The sequence below is a fragment of the Gastrolobium bilobum genome, unplaced genomic scaffold, assembly GCF_033153095.1.
Source record: "Gastrolobium bilobum isolate Gb01-03AN ecotype WA unplaced genomic scaffold, APGP_CSIRO_Gbil_v1 utg609, whole genome shotgun sequence".
Lineage (NCBI taxonomy): Eukaryota > Viridiplantae > Streptophyta > Magnoliopsida > Fabales > Fabaceae > Gastrolobium > Gastrolobium bilobum.
The window spans coordinates 403,770-424,121 of NW_026899102.1; the positions used below are offsets into that span (position 1 = coordinate 403,770).

The window sequence follows — 20,352 nt, forward strand, 5'->3', positions numbered from 1 at the left end:
AATCACTACCATGAAACAATATATATAGATCTATGACAGATATAAGACAAACATCTTCAACTTCTGAACCAGAAGTTAACCCAGTAACTAATGCATTTACCCGGGTGACAGAAGCTCTTAGAGAACAGACTGTAACAAATCAGCAAATTATTCAAGAGCTCTCATATCACATGAATTCCCAACAATAATTCAGAAATCATACTAGGAAAAACATGAATTCCTAAACACAAGCTCTGATATCACATGTAAAACATAAATTTTATGTCCTCTACCTTAGGGTTCATCATACAAGAACACAAATGGATATTGGATAATCATGTTTTCACATACATAAATTTGGAATTAGGAATACTAATTTTTCTCCATGATTCTTATAAACTTTGATTGCGGAAGATTCTTCAATCCTAAAACCCCTTGATGATTTATCGATCTCCTAGCCCCTTTTTTCTTTCATGTTTTTCTTTCTTGATGGTAATAATGATGAAGCATAAAACTCTCTTAGGTTGAGATTGAAGATGGGTAGTCTCTTATTTCAAAAAGCCAACAATTATCACAAAAGGACAATTCCCTATTACCTTTAGATAACCGCTCCCATCAAGTGGTTATGACTTTTATGACACCCTTCCCAAGGCCAACCAAATTACCATTTAGCCATTTATTAAATCGTACACATTTACACATTTGTCATTCACATATCAGTCACACATAAGTCATATCTTAAATTCTACCTCTTGGCTCATGTGATAAAATGTCATTCTATGATTTAATGAAATATCAATTTTAATGCGCACATTTCGGCTAAAGGTTTCATATGTAACATCCTTTAAAGTTTCAAATATAGAGAATATCACATTGTTTTCAACCAAATATATTTAATAATAATAAATAAATAAATTTAGGAAGATTAACTGGAAATACTAACATCTTTCATTATTTATACATGGATGTAAGTTAGTACAAATATTTTACATTCGTTCCCCACATATACTACATTCTTAACTACATAAGGTTATTCACATTTATTCAATATATACTTCTCATTCTAGTCTAGCCTATAGGTGTAGGTTTCCACACTGCCTGCATGGAATATGGCTACAGCTCCTTGGTTCCCAACTATTATGTAGAATTCCCAACGATCGTCATAAAAATAAATATTCACAGTACATCCTTCTCCAGAAAAAGATAAGTTAGGTATGATGGTTTTTTGGAAAGGTTAGTACAAAATAAACAAACGTGAGATAATTCTTAGTAACATTGAGATTTTTAAACTATAACCAGTTCCAGCCGTAATAACGGAAAATATCAATCTCTCAAGTATATTTCATAAACTGAAATAATATCATAGATGATAATATTAAATTGTGTAATATTTAACTGAAGCTAATTAAATTTTCAATTTTGTGGGTCTTCTGCATGTAAGAGTTATGTTATGGCAGAGCTCAAGCCATGATAAGACGTCCCTTATCCTAAAACCTTCTGAACCCAAACTTTTGTAGGTCATTTCACAGCAGTATCATTTAGTTAAAATTTACATGTTCTGTTAATATTCATTTGGTACCAAATAATTCATTCTTATTATATTTTACTGCTAGAGAAAATTTAAAAGTAGATAAAAATCACAATAAAAAGACAGGTAAAACCAATTTAAATAAAAGATTAAGGTAAAACTATAGATGAGAATAATTTAAATAAGAGAAGAAATTAAGTAACAACATTACAACTTTCTAAAAATCAATTCTAAAGAAAATATAACTGAAAAGAAGAAAAATAGAGAGAAGGTTTTACTCTCTCAATATTACCAATCCTCTATTATTATATCTTCGTCTTCTTTCTCTTTCGTATTCTCTCTTCCTCTCTGTAAATTTTTTTCTTCTCAACTTTACCTTACTTTCCTAACAGAATGAAAATGAGATAATGCATATATATATATATATATATATATATATATATATATATATATAGGGTCAGGATCATTTTACACCAGTGTAAGTTACACTCTCAATCTTATTTGTTGATTCCATTTTTATCTAATGGTTCAAATTTTTTAGTAATGTGAGCCATTGGATGCAAGTAGTTCAATGATTAAGATTGAGTGTAAGACTTCTAATTCTTACACCGGTGTAAGAATATCCTGCCCCATATATATATATATATATATATATATATATATATATATATATATATATATATATATATATATGTTGGGCGCTGATTCACTCCTTTTTTTTTTAATTATCCTACATCACTATACTTACATCATTCAATTTACATCATCCTAATCTAAGAGCATGGTAATTGTGGCTTGGAGAGGGTGTTCCACGTGGCCTCCTCCTTGCTATATCCTTTATATATATATATATATATATATATATATATATATATATATATATATATCAATTATCTTTAATACTTTAATATATATTTGTATTTGTTTATATATATATTTAATAATAATAATGTATTTATTAATTATTATTATTATTATTTATTACATCATATATTTGTTTTATCATAAGTCATAATTAGGAACAAAACCAATAAGAGTCATGGGGTTCTATACTATCAAATCGGGATAATTCTTTCCATGTACCACTATATTGATTCTTCTCCCTAATATGATACTTTAATGGGAAATATACTATTATGTCCAACAATAATGTCTTCATTAGGGGTAAGTCATGTTTATCAATGTCATCATACATTCATGCATGCATACATAAACTAAAAAAAGGAAAATATCATAAACATATACATTAATGACCTCAGAGTGTCAATAGTCAATACATAACAATAATTATCAACATTCACTAGTTTACATAATGCCCGTACTATATACATGACAAGTAAATATCTTGGGCGGTAATCCCTTCGCTAAGGGATTAGCAAACATAATATTGGTTTTAACATGCTTTATTGACACTTTATGTTTCTAAATCTTTTTTTAACGGCAAAGTATTTTAACTCCATATGCTTAGCACTTTTGGAATACTTATCATTTTTAGAAAAGAAAACTGCTGCACAATTATCACAATAAAATTTTAGCGGCCTATCAATATTGTCTACCAATCCAAGCCCTGAAATAAAATTCAATAGCCATTTACCCTAAACTATGGCCTCAAAGCATTCCACAAATTTAGCTTCCATAGTGGATGCAACAATTACAGACTATTTTTCACTTTTCCATGATATATTCCTCCAGCTAAAAGATATAAGTACTCAAAAGTTGATTTTCTTGTATCGACATATCTGACAAAATCTAAATTTGTGTATCCAATCATTCAAGGTTGTTAGACCTCCTATAATGATCTTCAGTGCCTTGCAGATTTTTTAGAATTTTCTTTGCAACTTTTCAATGATCCATACTAGGATTATTGTGGTATCTCCCCAACATTCTAACTACAAAATTGATATCTGGTCTCGTACAAGTCTGAGCATATACTAAGCTCCCAACTAGTGATGCATATAGAATTGCTTCCATTTCTTTTCATTTCAATTCAATTTGAGGACGTTGCATGAGATTAAATTTGTCTATTTTTTGAATTGGAACTAGAGATTATGAGTAGTTTTCCATTTTGAATCTATCTAAAACTTTATTAATATATGTTTTTTGAGACAAGCCCAACAATCCTTGTGATCTATCACAAAATATTTCTATCCCAATCATATAAGCTGCTCACCCATATCTTTCATTTCAAAGTTACTAGAGAAAAACTTCTTAGTCTCATTTAAAAGACTAATATCATCAGTTGCAAGCAATATATCATCAATATACAGAATCAGTAATATAAACTCGCTCCCACTCATTTTCAGATATATTCACAATTAACAATATTTTCTTTAAATCCAAAGAAAACAACGGTATCATCGAACTTAAGGTACCATTGTCTTGAAGCTTGTTTAAGTCCATATATTGACTTCTTAAGTTTTGCACACCATGTGTTTTTCCCCCTTTTCTGTGAACCTCATTGGTTGGTCTATGTACACATCTTCCTCTAAATTTCCATTTAAAAATATAATTTTTACATCCATTTGGTGCAACTCTAGATCATAATGAGCCACCCATGCCATAATGATTCTTAGGGAATCCTTCATAAATACTGGTGAAAATATTTCTTTATAGTCAATGCTATCTTTCTGAGTAAAACCTTTTGCAACAAGTCTGGCCTTGTAACATTCTAAGTTACCGTGAAAGTCACATTTGGTCTTAAAGACCCATTTACGACAAACTCTTACAACCTTTTGGTAACTTAATAAGGTCTCAAATTTCATTATGTTTCATAAATTTTAACTCATCTTTCATAGCATCTAACCACTTGCCACCACTTTCACTATTAAAGGCTTGTGAAAATGTAACTGGATAATGCTAAATACCCAAGTCAAATTTAGACTCTTGTAAATATACCACATAATCATCAGAAATACCAGATCTCCTTTCTCTTCAAGATTTTCTTAAAGTTATTTATTGTGGTGCTTCTACAATTACTTCATTCGGTTTATTTGCAGTAATTCCATTATAAGTAGTGGTATCATTCATTTGTTGTTATTCATTATTATTAGTCAATTCAATAACACGAGGAACAATAACTTTACTAGAGACACAAGTCAAGGGAACTTTTACTCTAACTTCTTGAATATCCATTCTATGTAGTGTTTCTGTCCCACTAACTTCACCATCCTCAATGAACCTAGCATTTTCAGTTTCAATAATCCTTGTAATATGATTATGACATTAAACTCTATACCCTATCTAATTTCTTCCTGGAAACCCCAAACATGCAGGTGCCTTAAGCTAGGTTTCCTTCCAGTTCACAGTTTAAAAGGAGTCTTTAGAATTGCCTTACTAGGAACCCTATTTAATAAATACATGACAGTTTTTATATCATAAGTCTATAATGAAATGGGTAAAGAAGAATTACTCAACATACTCCTAACCATATCTAACAAGGTCCTATTACGCCTTTCTGGTACACCATTCTGTTGTGGTGTACCCGGCATTGTGTATTGACAACAAATGCTACGCTTTTTAAGAAATTTAATGAATAGGCCTGGAAGTTGTTCGCTTTCATCATACCTTCCATAATAATCACCATCCCTATCAGACCTGATAATTTTCACTTTTTTTGTCTAATTTCCTTTCAACTTAATCAATGTAAATCTCTAAAGCATTTATATCTTGAGATTTATCATGAAGCAAATAGATATAACATACCGTGAAAAATCATCAATGAAGGTGATACAATATTTTTCTTTATTAAAAGTGTTAACATCAAAAGGACCATAAATATCAATGTGTATAATTTTAAAAAGCTAAGTGCTTCTTGTGGTTCCTTTCATTGTGTGTTTTGTTTGTTTTCCTTTAACACAATCCACACAAACATTTAGATCAGTAAAATCTAAATCCAGAAGGATTTCATTCTTTACTAATATTTCCATTCTTTATTTGAAAATATGTCTCAAACGTTTACGCCACAAGTAAGCAGAATTTTCATTCATTAAAGTATGTTTAGTGCCAACAATTATGATGCAGGGTCATAAGTGTTTCATCATATAGATTATCAAGACATAATTTATATAATCCATCATATAAAGTATCATTACTAATCAAATGATTGTGCTGGTATAAATGAAACAACCATAACCAAATTTAAAAGAATATCTAGCTTTATCATGTTTTGAAATTGAAACAAAATTCCTAGATATACTGGGTACATAAAGAGTTTCAAATAAGTCCAAATGATGTCCATTGTCAAGGATTGAACGGTACGTACCCAAGAGCTTCTACTGGAACCTCCACTCCATTTCCCATAAAGACAAACTTTTCATTTGGCTTTGTGGTTTGGGTTAAAAGGAAACCCTTTCTTTTCAAACAAGGTCTTATACTTCGGGAAATCCTTTTGGAAGTATCATTCCTTCATACAAAAATTGCATATGTTTCCATAATGTCCCTTCTTGTGGATTTTAGAGAAGATGCCCTCGTAAATCTTTAGGGGTCCTCTTCCCTTCTTCTCATTTTCTTATCACTTTTGTTTTCAGCTCCTTGATGTTTGACATAATTGATGGAATGAATTCTCTGGTTCTTGAGTCTAGTTTCCTTCTAAACTAGCATATTATGCAGTTCATGCACATTCTATTTATCTTTCATGGTATTATAGTTCATTTGGAATTGAGCATACTCAGTCGGTAATGAGTTTAGGATGAATTGCACTAGGAAATTCTCATGCAAGTCCATTCCCAATGACTTAAGTCTTGCTACAATGTTTGTCATTTAAACAACATGCTCATGCATAGTACATGAACCATCAAATTTCATGGTGGTCAATGTACTCCTAAGTGTCACAGCAAGAGACTTGTCAGCTGTTTGGAAGTGCTCTTACGCAAGTTTCATAATTTCTTTGGCATTTTCAGTTTGTGGAAGAGATGACTTAATGTTGCCACCAATACTCATTCGCATGTACATCAGACTTAACCTGTTAGATTTTTCCCAATTTTTAAAATGGACCCTTTCCTCCTCAATGCTTGCAGCAATAATAACACTTGGTTTTCCTTCTCTAAGAGCCAAATCCAGATCCATTACCCCAAGGTAAAATTGGATTTACTCATTCCATTAGAGAATTTTAGTCCATTAAAAATTGCAACAGTTGAGAACATCGAATGTGTAAGAACGGTACTGCAAGGAAAAATAATTTTAAAAATATTAATGCATTGAGTTACACATTTCACATATCAATATGCTTCACAGATTTTCAAATATACTTCATACAATGCATGTTAATATTCACCTTTGGGTGATTCGTTAATACACAACATTCAATCATAATGATGCTAATGGAAATATCATATAATTCGGCAATGATGGATACCCCAACTAGAAATATTTATCATCTTTGGATGTATAAAATCTAAATAAACTAGAAGTGTATGAACAATACCAACATTCATGCTCGATTATTTTAAAGACAAATAACCAACCTTTGGGTTGATCCTTAACTGCTTTATAATAACGAACTTCAATTAACCCACAACACAAACATAACTTTCATAGCATCAAGGTCATGGGTAATTAAAACATCACCATAATATTTGGAAATAAAATATTTCATAAAGATTTGACCAGACTAACAAATCCACCATACTTAAATGCAAAACTCATACATTATTGACAATTATGAGTATTCATACGGTTGTTATTCATAATTTCCAAAGAAGCATAAAAGTCACACACACATAGTGTGAATATATATCATAAAATTGTCACTAGTTCAGTTGACAAAATGCAACCTAGTCATATAAGTGGTAATAGGTTCAATTCCATCTCATGCAAACATTGCTAAACTTGATTCGCGAATCATGAATAGTAATGAACAGTAGCCAACATTTCAGGTTTTCAGAAATTTGAAGAGAAGATAAATTCCAAATATCGATGATTTATCCATAACGGAACCAATCTTTCTTGGATCAATTTCAAAACCCAACAATAATCCAGAAATCATACTAGAAAAAATGAATTCCCAAACACAAGCTCTGATACCACATGTAAAACATAAATTTCGTGTCCTCTACCTTAGGGTTCATCATACAAGAACACAAATGGATCTTGGATAACCATGTTTTCACATACATAAATTTGGAATTAGGAATACTAATCTTTCTCCGTGATTCTTATAAACTTTGATTGCGGAAGATTTTTCAATCTTTAAAATCCCTTGATGATTTATCCATCTCCTAGCCCTTTATTTCTTTCATGTTTTTCTTTCTTGATGGTAATTATATTGAAGCATAGTGGAGATTAAAGATGAGTAGTCTCTTATTTCAAGAAACCAACAATTATCACAAAAGGACAATTTCCCATTATCTTTTTTTTTAATACATATTTCCCATTATCTTTAAATAACCACCTCCATCAATTGGTTATGACTTTTATGACACTATTTTCAAAGCCAACCAAAATTGCCATTTAGCCATTCATTAAAGGGAAAATATATTGTAGGAGAGAATTTTTCTCTCCTACACATACATCGATTTTCGTGTTACTTTTTTATTCTATTTTTCTTTTTCTATAATGGGTGAGTCTCACACATAATTATCTCTATTGCATGAGAGAATCCTCTCCAATTGCATGAGATTAATAAAGGCCTTCATTAAATCATACACAATTATATATTTAGCCTTCTCACATGACTTATATCTTGCATGGTATCTCACCAAAGTCGGGACAAACCTCCAACCTCTTTGAAAATTTCTGAAAGAGATTACATATCACATTACTGATGAAATCCTCTTTGAAGATTTTTTTGATAACTTTTTTGGTTTTTATCGGAACATGAATTTGAATTAGTATCCAAGTATACAGTCAAAAATGTTAAATTACAACATTTGGTGAAATAACTTTGAATATGTGATTCTTTTGACTTGCCCAACAAAAAACAACCATCTTTTCTTTACTGTGGCACATCTGATAAGCCCACACCACAAAGCACCGCAACATTTAAACCAGCATAGCCTATTCATTGGGAAATCTAACTGTTTGCGGGCCACATTGTGTGATTGCAAAGAAATCTTGAATGATGAAAGAGAAGGTTTGGTACGAGTATTATGATCTCTTCCTCTTTCTTCTTTCAACTTTTTTTTCTTCACATTTTTAATCTCTTTCTCAAAATATTAGCCTTCAATTAGATTCCACACCTTGTCTTTTGTTTCTTTCAAAGGCCTGATTCCACGCTTAGAATCTCTACTTTGCAAAATTGCATATCAATGCTTCAATTGTAAGCCTTCAATTATGGAAAATTAAAATGCTTGAAAGAACATCTTGTCTTCCTCTATCAAATTGTTATCTTTCGGTCTAGTGCTCTATTGGAATAAAGGAGCCTTGTGAGGTTGAGCACACAATAGTTCAATACTAATAGGTCATCCAAATCCGTCAAATAAGGTACCATGTGTACCACCCAGTACCTTAATTAGCATACAGAATTTTCATTTTTCACATCAGAGGGAAAAATCGTTAAGTCATAGCGGTTCTTGACTAGGTAGTTGGCACTTGTTTAGTGCTTTTTTTGTCCTTTTTGTTAGTTTACATGCCACTTGTATTCTAGGACTTTTTTGGGTCCCAACAAGGGTGGGATATATCCAAAGTCTGAGAAGACTGCAAGTAGTGCCAATTGTTGGATGAGCTCATCACAAAGCTCAAGTCTTTAGCATTGATGATAATGCAAGAAAAGAAACCCAAACATAACCAATGAAGTTGAATTAATCGAGCAAAAAAGTAACTCTCTTTCTCTCAACTATTTTGCTTTTGAACCAAGCAGTCACGAGACACCCTTGAAGCTTTTGCCTTTGAATTCATCTTTACGCTGCTAAACGACCCAATCTTATTAGAAAAAACCGTGAAAACTGCTTCTTCTTCTTCTTCTCTTTCACTGGTACAGTTTCATTTTTTATGACATCTCCTTCCATTTGGCCCTCCAATTCCTTAAGCAATGAAATCCCAACATCCCTCTCTGTTTCTGCAGGTTCTGTTATGCTGTAAGATTTTTTATCCATCACAACTTTGATACACGAAGTAATCATTACTTGACATGAAAAACTGTGGTCTGGTTCCATAATAATGACATTCAAATAAAGGGTCTTCTTTGATTTGATGAGTTTGCATGAAAACCTGGACATATTCTTCATCCTTCGTTGGAGCACATGCTTCGAAATCAGTTTATGCACTTCATGAAATCGATTCACACATTCAGGAGGAAACTTCCTTTTGACTCTCCTTTTTGACAAGTATAAAATCACTGAAAGGTTTCACAAACTCAAATACACCCATTTTCAAAGAACCTTAGAAAGAGCTAGCTTCAATGGCTGGCTCATGTTTCCACGGCTTCGAAAGTAAACCTTTACCAGCACCCTCATGTTCTTCCAAGACCAAGTTTGATTGTGACATGGAGAACATGGAAAGGAAGAGATTTGATAGCATGGAATCATGGTCTATGATATTGGACTCTGAGAATGTGGAGACATGGGAGGCTTCAAAAGAGGACCAAGAGGAATGGACTGCAGACTTATCGCAGCTTTTTATAGGTAACACGCTTGCTTCTGGAGCTCACAGTAGGATTTACCGTGCAATTTACAAGCAGAGAGCCGTTGCTGTGAAAATGGTGAGGATTCCAACACAGGACGCAGAGAGAAGAGTGTTGCTAGAGCAACAATTTAAGTCTGAAGTGGCTTTACTTTCACGTCTCTTTAATCATAACATAGTGCAGGTAAAGGTGTTACTGTAGTTAATATATATATATATATATATATATATATATATATATATATATATAGGGGAAAACATTTCTCAAGCTGCTTGAGATAATGTTCTCTCCGGCTAAGTGAAACTACGTCGTTTTGCATTCAGATTTCAAGTAAAATAATAATTTTATTTTCTAAATAGAACATCCACTATTCCATCTTCGTTCCCTTTTAGTCAATCACAGAGCTCTTCATCCCCAATCTGAACCACGTTGAAGAGCGTTGATAATGGGTTGGAAGAATAACAGAGCGTTGATAATGGTTGATCAGAGCGCACTTCTCTTATGCCGTCTTCGTCGATTCAGATTTTAAAAAAAAAATTCTAAAAAGTCTTGCTAGTCGGTGCCCCAATTTGCGAAACCTATAGGTTATCGATGCTGACTGAGGTGGGTTTGTTGAGACATTAATGATTTATGTTGTTCAATGTTTGCTGACAATGTTTTGAGCTCTGGCCACCCTTTTGACCTTCTTTGCCTTTACCATGCTTAATACACGTCATCTGAAGTTTCTCCATAGCCATAGGACTTGAGATTTAGCTATGTTCCAATATGTACCCTTGTGGGTTATAATGCAGTCCGCAGAATCTCAAAACATGCTGTAAATGTCAGTACTGAAATGAAAGAAAAAGAAACCTTTGTTATATAGCTTCACTTATTTTCCTGCCCTCTGTCCCGGGCTTTAGTGTTATTTAACTGATAATGTATGATGAGTAACTTTCATTTTGTTTCCTCGTTTAATTCCTTTCCCCTTGTAATCACAAGCGAAATCTTCCCAATGCACTAGTACATAAGAGCTCAAGGTTCTGGTCTGCTACACTATAACCCTTCATGTATTAGTTTCCTAATTTCTGGTCTCCTCCTATGTTTCCAATCCGTCTACAAATTTAAAAAAAGAATAAAAATAAAATAAAAAACAAATGGTATCTTCTAACCATCTTTATTTCTTTCTCTTTTTCATTTCTCATATGAATCATATGACTATTTTGCATACTGGTATTTACTATTAGCTATAAATACGAACAGAATACAAACTAGAAAGCAATAAAAAAGCACAAAGAACTCTACTCTGCCTCTTCATCGCTTTGTTATGCATTGTTTGGCTACTAGAACTCCAGTTGGAGGACCAGTCATCTCTATCTAGCATATGCTAGTCAGTTGACAGGATTGAGACAATATCCTTGCCTATTACTTAAGACTTTTAAAAATTAAATAAAATACTTTTTTTGTGTTGCCATTTAGTCCCTTTTTCTTAGAATATCCCCTTTTTTCAAAAAATCAAACAGAGTCTAAAGCACTGACATACCTGGTTTGCAAAATCAGCAACAGAGTGCACAACTTCAGCCAACATAACATGGCTAGAGGAAGCTAACCATACTCCAAATTTGAGAGAAAAAACAAGAAAGTTACACCACAATGCAGTTGTGACAGCTCGCTGACTAGAGTAATGAACAATAAAAGGAAAAAAAAAAATCAGGTGCAGGCAAATGGGACAAGTTATGGAAGCATTATCCTCACACATAAAATAAATACAGTAACAACAAAGAGAAATGCTGGATAACAAGTATCTGTTTTAGGCTTAAAATGCAGAATAAAGTGACTTAAAAAAAGTAAATGAAGGTAACATAATTTCAAGAAATTGCATTCTGCCCGAACAATTAACATCGTCTATGATTTCTTATCTTATCATCACTATGAACAAGGATAACTAAAGAACATGATAGATTAGGGCACTGATGAACTAGAGTCAAATACCTGTCTTTGGTTGAGCACGGGCGTTGCAGCAAATGGTGGAGAGAGCAGTGAACGTCCAAGAACTGAGAGGGAAAATGATTCAGAGAAAGAATGACCAGCAACGAAGGAGAAGAACGCTCTCTGATTAGGGATTGAGGATGAAGAGCTCTGTGATTGACTAAAAGGGAACGAAGATGGAATAGTGGATGTTCTATTTAGAAAATAAAATTATTATTTTACTTGAAATCTGAATGCAAAACGACGTAGTTTCACTTAGCCGGAGAGAACATTATCTCAAGCAGCTTGAGAAATGTTTTCCCCATATATATATATATATATATATAGGGAAATATAAGAATCATGTTGCAGGAATGACATTGTTCATTCTTGCAACAAGGATCCGGCAACGTATCTTGAGGATACGGTACCGTATCCTGATTTTAGTTTGACTTTTTTTTTAAGCGTGGGACCCACACTTGATTTGTGTGTGCAGGAAAATGGTCTTGTCATGTGACATGACAAAAAGCGAACCCATATATATATATGGACAAGTTATATTTACAAACTTTGTTGTTTACAAACTCTTACAAATTACACTAAGTACGACGGGTCATATTTTAATCATGTAGTGTACGACCGGTCGTATTTAGTGTAATTTGCAAAAAAAAGTTTGTAAACGAATCCTATCTCATATATATATATATATATATATATATATATCATAAGCCTTCTTATGCAATTTAATCTTCTTGTCCCCATGTTAGTTTGTTTGTTTATCTTTATGGGTTTTTGTCTGTGAGGGTTTTGAACTTGGAGGTAAGCAAGAGCTAAGTTTATGAGTTAATATATACCTTTCCTTCTTCTAATTTTAGCTGTAGTTTTGGTTTTCCCCATAAAAAACCACTGCCACTTACCACTTTAGTAAAACGGATAATAAATTTCATGAACTACTAAGGTCTTGTTTGTCAAAGTGAAAAAATTTCAGAGGGGCAAAGAGGAAATTGTACTATCTTAACAAGTAGATTGACATGGATCAGGAAAGCCTAACATTTATGTGTGGTGGTTGATCGTGTAATCTTTACTTGCAGGGGTATTTCTAATGCCTTTTAGTAAGTAATGGATGAATAAGGTTTGATTTTGAAATGAAACTTAATTTACAGTTTATTGCAACGTGTAAAAAATCGCCCGTGTACTGTATCATAATAGAATACATGTCACAAGGAACTCTGAGGATGTATCTGAACAAGAAAGAGCCATACTCACTTTCAATAGTTAGGCTCTTGACATATCTAGGGGAATGGAATACCTTCATTCACAAGGTGTGATGCACAGAGATCTCAAGTCAAATAACTTGCTTCTCAATTATGATATGAGGGTTGAGGTGGCAGATTTTGGTACATCATGTCTTGAAACAAGATGCCGGGAGACCAAAGGAAACATGGGCACATATCGTTGGATGGCACTAGAGATGATTAAGGAAAAACCTTATACACTTAAAGTTGATCTGTATAGTTTTGGTGTATTGTGCTTTGGGAGCTCACAACTGCTCTACTTCCCTTCCAAGGAATGACCCCTGTCCAAGCTGCTTTTGCAGTGGTTGAGAAGGTTAGATAGCTATGTCTAAACTCCAAATGATGTCTTCTTTATTATGTTAAATGCTTTGTGTACCTCACAATACTTTAGTCTTAAGCAAAATGAAAAATGCTTAATGTTATCATAAGTAATTTAATTCAAAAACTGATTCAATGATTTTGAGCAGAATGAAAGGCCTCCACTGCCTTCTAGTTGTCAGCCAGCACTAGCACATTTGATAAAGCGTTGTTGGTCAGCAAACCCTTCAAAGAGGCCAGATTTCAGTGATATTGTGTCTGCTCTGGAGAAGTATGATGATGTGTGAATGAGGGCTTACCTCTATCTCATCATTCAAGGTTAGTCAACAGAAATGTAATTATTGAACGCCTAAAAGGCTGTGTTTCCATGAGCTCCTCAATACCTGTACATGCCTGATTCCCTTACAATGTATATCTATCCATATTGATACTCATATTACTTTAATATATATATAGTCCATTATAGTTTATACATACTTCATGTTCTTTCACTTGAATTATGTAACTGTACTTTAGGGAAAATTCAACTTTGGCTCTCTCTTTTCATCCCTTTTCTTTTTGTGACTATGGGATGAGTTATTTGATTAACCAAAAATCAAGATTGATACAACTGAATATACTATCTTGCATTCATAATTGTAGTGCATTATAATACTGTGAGCTTCGTTTCAGTTTAGTAAGATAATGTTAAAATGGAATTACTTAATTAACTAGTAAAAAGCCACATGTACAATTATGATATGTTGTGGATTTATGCAAAAGTTGATTACCAACTACCAACAACCAGAGGCAAACTGAACTCAGCAACAACATCCATCCACTCACCAAACAACCTGAGAATTGCATTAACGCAACGACAACTACTACATTCCACCTACCTCAAACGCTGACACTAATCTTAGAACTACACACTTTGTTGGAAGACTCGCTATGATATGCTTATTCTTGTCCTTAAAAGTTTCCACCTGAAATTAGTGAACACCCTGCTAGCTTAATTGAGTGTAAGGAATTTGCACTGTCAACTGGATGTTTCAGTTAGTCGAATTGGTAAATTCATTTTGCGGAAGTTACATTGGTCAAAGGATCAAAATTTAAATTCTCCATTCAATAGGGATAAAAATGTTTTAGTACTAGAACGTTATTTCCAGTTGGGTAAGATCATGAATGAGAAGTCAGCAAAATGTGAAAACTGAAGTGTTACACTTCTTTTTGGTGTACTCATAATGTAGCCATATAGTTATGCTTGTTGATTGTCCTTCTGATGCTTGGCTTCCTATCTTATACCCAAGAAAAATATCGATGGTCATCTAAGGCACACGAAGTTGGAAAATCTATGCTACAGCTAGTAAATTTGTCATTTGAATTTGCAATAGCAATACTTTAAAAAGTACTTTTTTAAGTTTAATTTTGATCCATTATCAATATGAATTTTTTAATACGATCATTGGATCTTGTGCTAACACATTATTTAACAAGTTTAATTACATTAATAATTAGATTAGACAGCAAACTCTCATTAAATAATGCGATAATACATTATTGTTAGATGATAATGTAAAGAGAAATGTTATATTTACCATCATTTTAAACTTATCACTTTTACTACTTATTTAATTATTATTGGATCGATTTGAAATAGACGGTTAAAAAAAAAAAAAATTAATTATTGTCGATTTCAAATTAATTTAACGATAACCATACAAATGGTATGAGTGATAAGTCTCAAATAATGATAATTTGATAATTATTTCAATGACTTGGTTATTGAGATTTATTGTTTGCTTATCTGCCGCAACATACTCCTTGTTAACCGGCAAGGCAACTTTAGTCCATGTTATCTTCAAAAAAATTATCCATCAGAACTCTTGGAAGTTTGGGCCTATTTATATTTATCTGTGTGTATGTAAAATACATTAAATTATGGGATTTGATTTTCTCATGTTGCATGAGAATTCAATTCTCACGTTGTGACTCAATTAGTGGTGGGTCCCATATTTATTAAAAAAAGAAAAAAAAAGTTTTGCACGCAAATCGAAGGGTCACAACATGAGAATTGAATTATCATGTGGAATGAGAAAATGTTTTCCCCTTAAATTATCCATCAGAACTCTTGTAGCCAACTATCTTTCTTTTTTTCCACAAATTTTTTACTGCTTTAAAAATTTCATTATAGGAAGTGAAGAATGTAAGAAAATACGATTTTCAGTCATGTGCATTCTCAATGGCCAAAGAAAATCACACGTTTGTCCTTGATGCTTTATGATACATACAATCATAGATGACGAGACAGAAAAATTAGAAAAAGATGAATGTGGAGCGAAACATGTACCTAACTCCACTGCTCTGCTTGTCGTCCTTTTCTCCTTAGTCGCACAAATGCCTTCATCAAAATATATGAAGTATCAAACCTGAGGTTGCGGTTGCAATCATTACAAAATGGAAGTAATCTAATCTTATTTGAATTCGTTTATTTAAAAAAAAAATTGTTAAATTTATTTAAGAGTTTGGAATACATTTTTTGTTTTGTTTTGAAACTTGATTAAAATGTAATTAGTATTCAAAATTACTAGATTGTTTGTGTACAGACAAAAAATATTGAATTAATTATATATAAGGAAAAATATTTCTCCGGTGAGCTCAAAATAACGTCGTTTTAGAATTATAAGATTAAAAAATTATAATGATAAAGACTAATATAACCATACATTATATTAGAATTACAAAAATACCTTGTCGAAGTCGTTTTGGGCTCACCGGAGATAGCTTATTTTCATTGACTGGAGCAATCCTTATATATATATATATATATATATATATATATATATATATATATATATATATATATATATATGGGTTTGATTTTTGTCATTTTAGGAAAAAGATAGACACAAGGAATGAAAATCATGGGAGAGAAAGTGAGTGGGTCTTTTTTAATTTAAATTTTAAATAAAAAAAATATTGTTTTATGTCTATCTATCTCTTAGAATGACATAATTTTATGTCATTTAAAATGGCAAACATTTTTTCCTATATATATATATATATATATATAGGGTTTGGTGTTTGTCATTTTAAATGACATAAGTTATGTCATTTTAAGAGAGAGATAGACATAAGAAATGAAAATCATGGAAGAGAAAGTAGGTGATTTTTTTTTAATTTAAATTTTAAATAAAAAAAAATTCTTGTGTCTATCTCTCTCTTAATATGACATAATTTTATGTCATTTAAAATGACAAACACTTTTCCTATATATATATATATATATATATATATATATATATATATGGGTTTTATGATTGTTATGTTGTAGGAAAAGTGATTGTGTAATGTTATAGAGATTCGTTTTGCGTGTCATAATTTTTTATTTATTTTTTTGTTTTAAAAAGTGTGGGCCCCACAAAATGTTGTGAGGGTATGAAAGTTTGTTGTGTTATGTTAAAGGATAAAACTAAAACCCTATATATATATAGGGTTTTGTTTTTCAGAAAAATATTTATGCAGTTACTACATATAAGTTATCTGCATTTACTCCCAAAACGACGTCGTTTTGGGATTGAAATATTAAAAAATTATAATTATAAAGACTATAATAATCCTGAAACAAATTAAAATTACAAAAACACAATGATTTTCGTCCCAAAATGACGTCGTATTGGGCTTATTGCAGATAACTAACTGCAGAAAAAGTGAACCCTTTGTTTTTATCATGTTACATGACAAGAAATAATTTTTCTACACACTCATAATATATGTGCGTTCCACTAAATAGTGGAGTGAGAAAAAAATCAAAGGTGGGGCCAACTTGAATTGTGTGTATAGAAAAATTGATTTCTTGTTATATAACATGACAAACCATTTTCCCATATATATATATATATATATATATATATATGTGTGGGGTAAACATTTCTGCAGCCACTTTAGATAAGCTTATCTACAGTTACCCTTTATAACTATGTTCTCCCGGGAGAATATAGTTATAACATTAAAAGTTGCTTTTTTTTCTCTCTCCTCATTTACTTTTCAGAACCTGTCTACTGATATGGAGAGAGAAAAAAAAGCAACTTTAATGTTATAACTATGTTCTCCTGAGAGAACATAGTTATAAATGGGTAGTTGTAGATAAGCTTATCTAATGTGGCTGCAGAAATATTTTTTCCTATATATATACATGGGAAATCATTCTCTCATTTTACATGAGATAACTATCTCATATTCTTCAAACATAAAAAATGTGCCATCAATATGTGTCTATAGTAGAAGATAACTATCTCCAACAACATGAGAAAATAGAACTCATATATATATATATATATATATATATATATATATATATATATATATATATAGGGAAAATATACTCTTATGTTGTAGGAGAGTGTTTTTCTCTCCTACACATACATCGATTTTCGTGTTACTTTTTTGTCTTTTTTTTTTCTATATTGGGTGGGTCTGTAAGAATTTTCATATAATAATTTAACATAAAGATCGATATATGTATGATAGATAAAACACCACATATCAATTTTGATTTTGATAGGAATTTGTGTACCTAATTGGCCCATCTTATCTACTAAGCGAAGAACCTTGATCTCACGGCTAGAGTCTTCCTCTCTATAACCTATTCCGAAAATGGCAGCCTTCAGCGATGAGAGCATGATGGCTCATGGGACTTAATCCCAATATAAATAGGCTAGAGAGGGGATCTAGCAAAACTCTATCAACAGTGTGTCTGATGGGTCCACCCATCACAGAAGCCCAACCAGACACTAATGCCTACACTGTGCTGCCCAACTAGGCCCAATAACAAAAGATGCCAAAAATCCAACTCAACATGATCACAATGGACTTATTACAATAGATTAAATTGGAATATCCCTTAACCCAATTATTTTAGAAAATACAAAAACATTAATTAATATTGCTCACATATAAAATTTCTAACAGGTCCCACACATGATTATCTCTATAGCATGAGAGAGCTTCTCTCCTATTGCATGAGATTCATAAAACTCATATATATATATATATATATATATATATATATATATATATATATATATATTTCAGCATTTTAACTATAGGTGGCAAAACGGGTTGTCCGCCCCACCCCACCCCAGCCCGCCGTAAGTCCACCAAAAAGCGGGCTGGCCCGCCTCGCACGCTTTCGAATGTGGGCTAGAAATCTCAGCCCGCCCCGCCCCGTCGCTACTTGCCAAACTCGTGACATTTTACACTAAAAAAATTCAGCCCAGGCGAGCGGGGCGGGCGGAGCCCGTTTTGCCACCTCTAATTTTAACTAACCAATGAACAGGACAAAATTGTAGATGTTTATGAGCAGTTGAAAGTTGTTGAATTCGCTTGCTTCAGTGTTAAGGGGACGATGCACTTTTTTTGGTAAATAAAGGATATTATTTTTCAAAAATCCTAAATGATGACATGATACTTGACATTGGAATTAAGATAATAAAGCTGCTGATGGGAGTGCTAAGTAATGAACTTGACCGAGAGCTATATTGAGAAATTTTACCAATGAAGACATGAACATGGATGAGTTTCAAGACTAAAGCTTTAAAAAAATAAAACTTAGTCAAAGACGTTCGGTTTGTATTATGAATAGATTATTTAGAGTCGTTATCACAATCAAATGATAGTATCTCAGTTAGCATATAAGAGTTAAGTAAGTGAAAATAAGAGTATGTGTTCGATACTTTTCAATATTATTTTTGAAAGAAATTTAAAATCTTAATTCTGGACTCATTCTAAACTTTGAATTAATTCATAAAAACCTTATATATGGGATTACTTAGGGGATAATAAAAAAAAAAGTCATTATCACATATGTATACGATGAGAGGTTGGGGATTGAAATTTAGTGTTTTCTTTTAGTAAGAAAGAGGTTGGTAGGTGGGGAATGATGACAGCAAAAGCTCTTTAGTGTTATATGTTATTTAAACAGGTAGACCAATATTTATACAATTTTTAATATTATTTGATTATTAAGTTATATTATATGCTTGATTTATAATTATTTTTTAATTACCCAACAAGTGGGAGATGTGATTTAATAATAAAAAAATTAAAAAATTAAAAAATATGTTGAATGGCAATTTTGCCGTGAACCATGGGATGAGTATTTTGTCTTCTTCGAGAGAAATCAACGACGTTACAAACACTGCAAAATCTTGACTTATGACTCATTCCAACCATAAATGTGTTTCTTCATTGGCTCTGCTGAGGTGTTGACCAGTGACCACAGTCAATTCAACCTTAACGACGAAGTAAGAACAACAAAGATACGCATGTGCACCGCACTCCCATTGCACTGGAGGCCATCAAAACTGTGATTTAATCAAAGGGCCACTCAGGATTTTGATTCATCGGATCCACTTAGCTGAGCCGAAACTAATATTGAATTCGATCTTCTTTTAGTGTAATTTGTAAACTTTGTTAAGTATAAGATACAACTAATGTTATTAACATATTTTTTTTCATATGACATTGTCTAAAAGATTACTTTTGAAAGAAAAAAAACTTATAACATTGTCTAAAAGATATTAAAAAAAACATAAAGCCTTAGGTCCTGTTTGGTAGAGGATTTTTGAGAGGATACCTAGGCATCTAAGAGTTGGATTATGTGTTACCCATGTTTGGTACGAGAGAACACAAAATTTGCCTACCAAACTTAGTTCCCCAGCTTTTCAGAATTGTGTGAAAAAATGGACAAA

General features: G+C 32.2%; 1 pseudogene; it reads left to right on the forward strand.

Moving 5' to 3' along the window:
• The first annotated feature begins 9,842 nt into the window (after positions 1-9,842).
• On the forward strand, positions 9,843-14,018 carry LOC133287238 (serine/threonine/tyrosine-protein kinase HT1-like; annotated as a pseudogene).
• Positions 14,019-20,352: the final 6,334 nt, after the last annotated feature.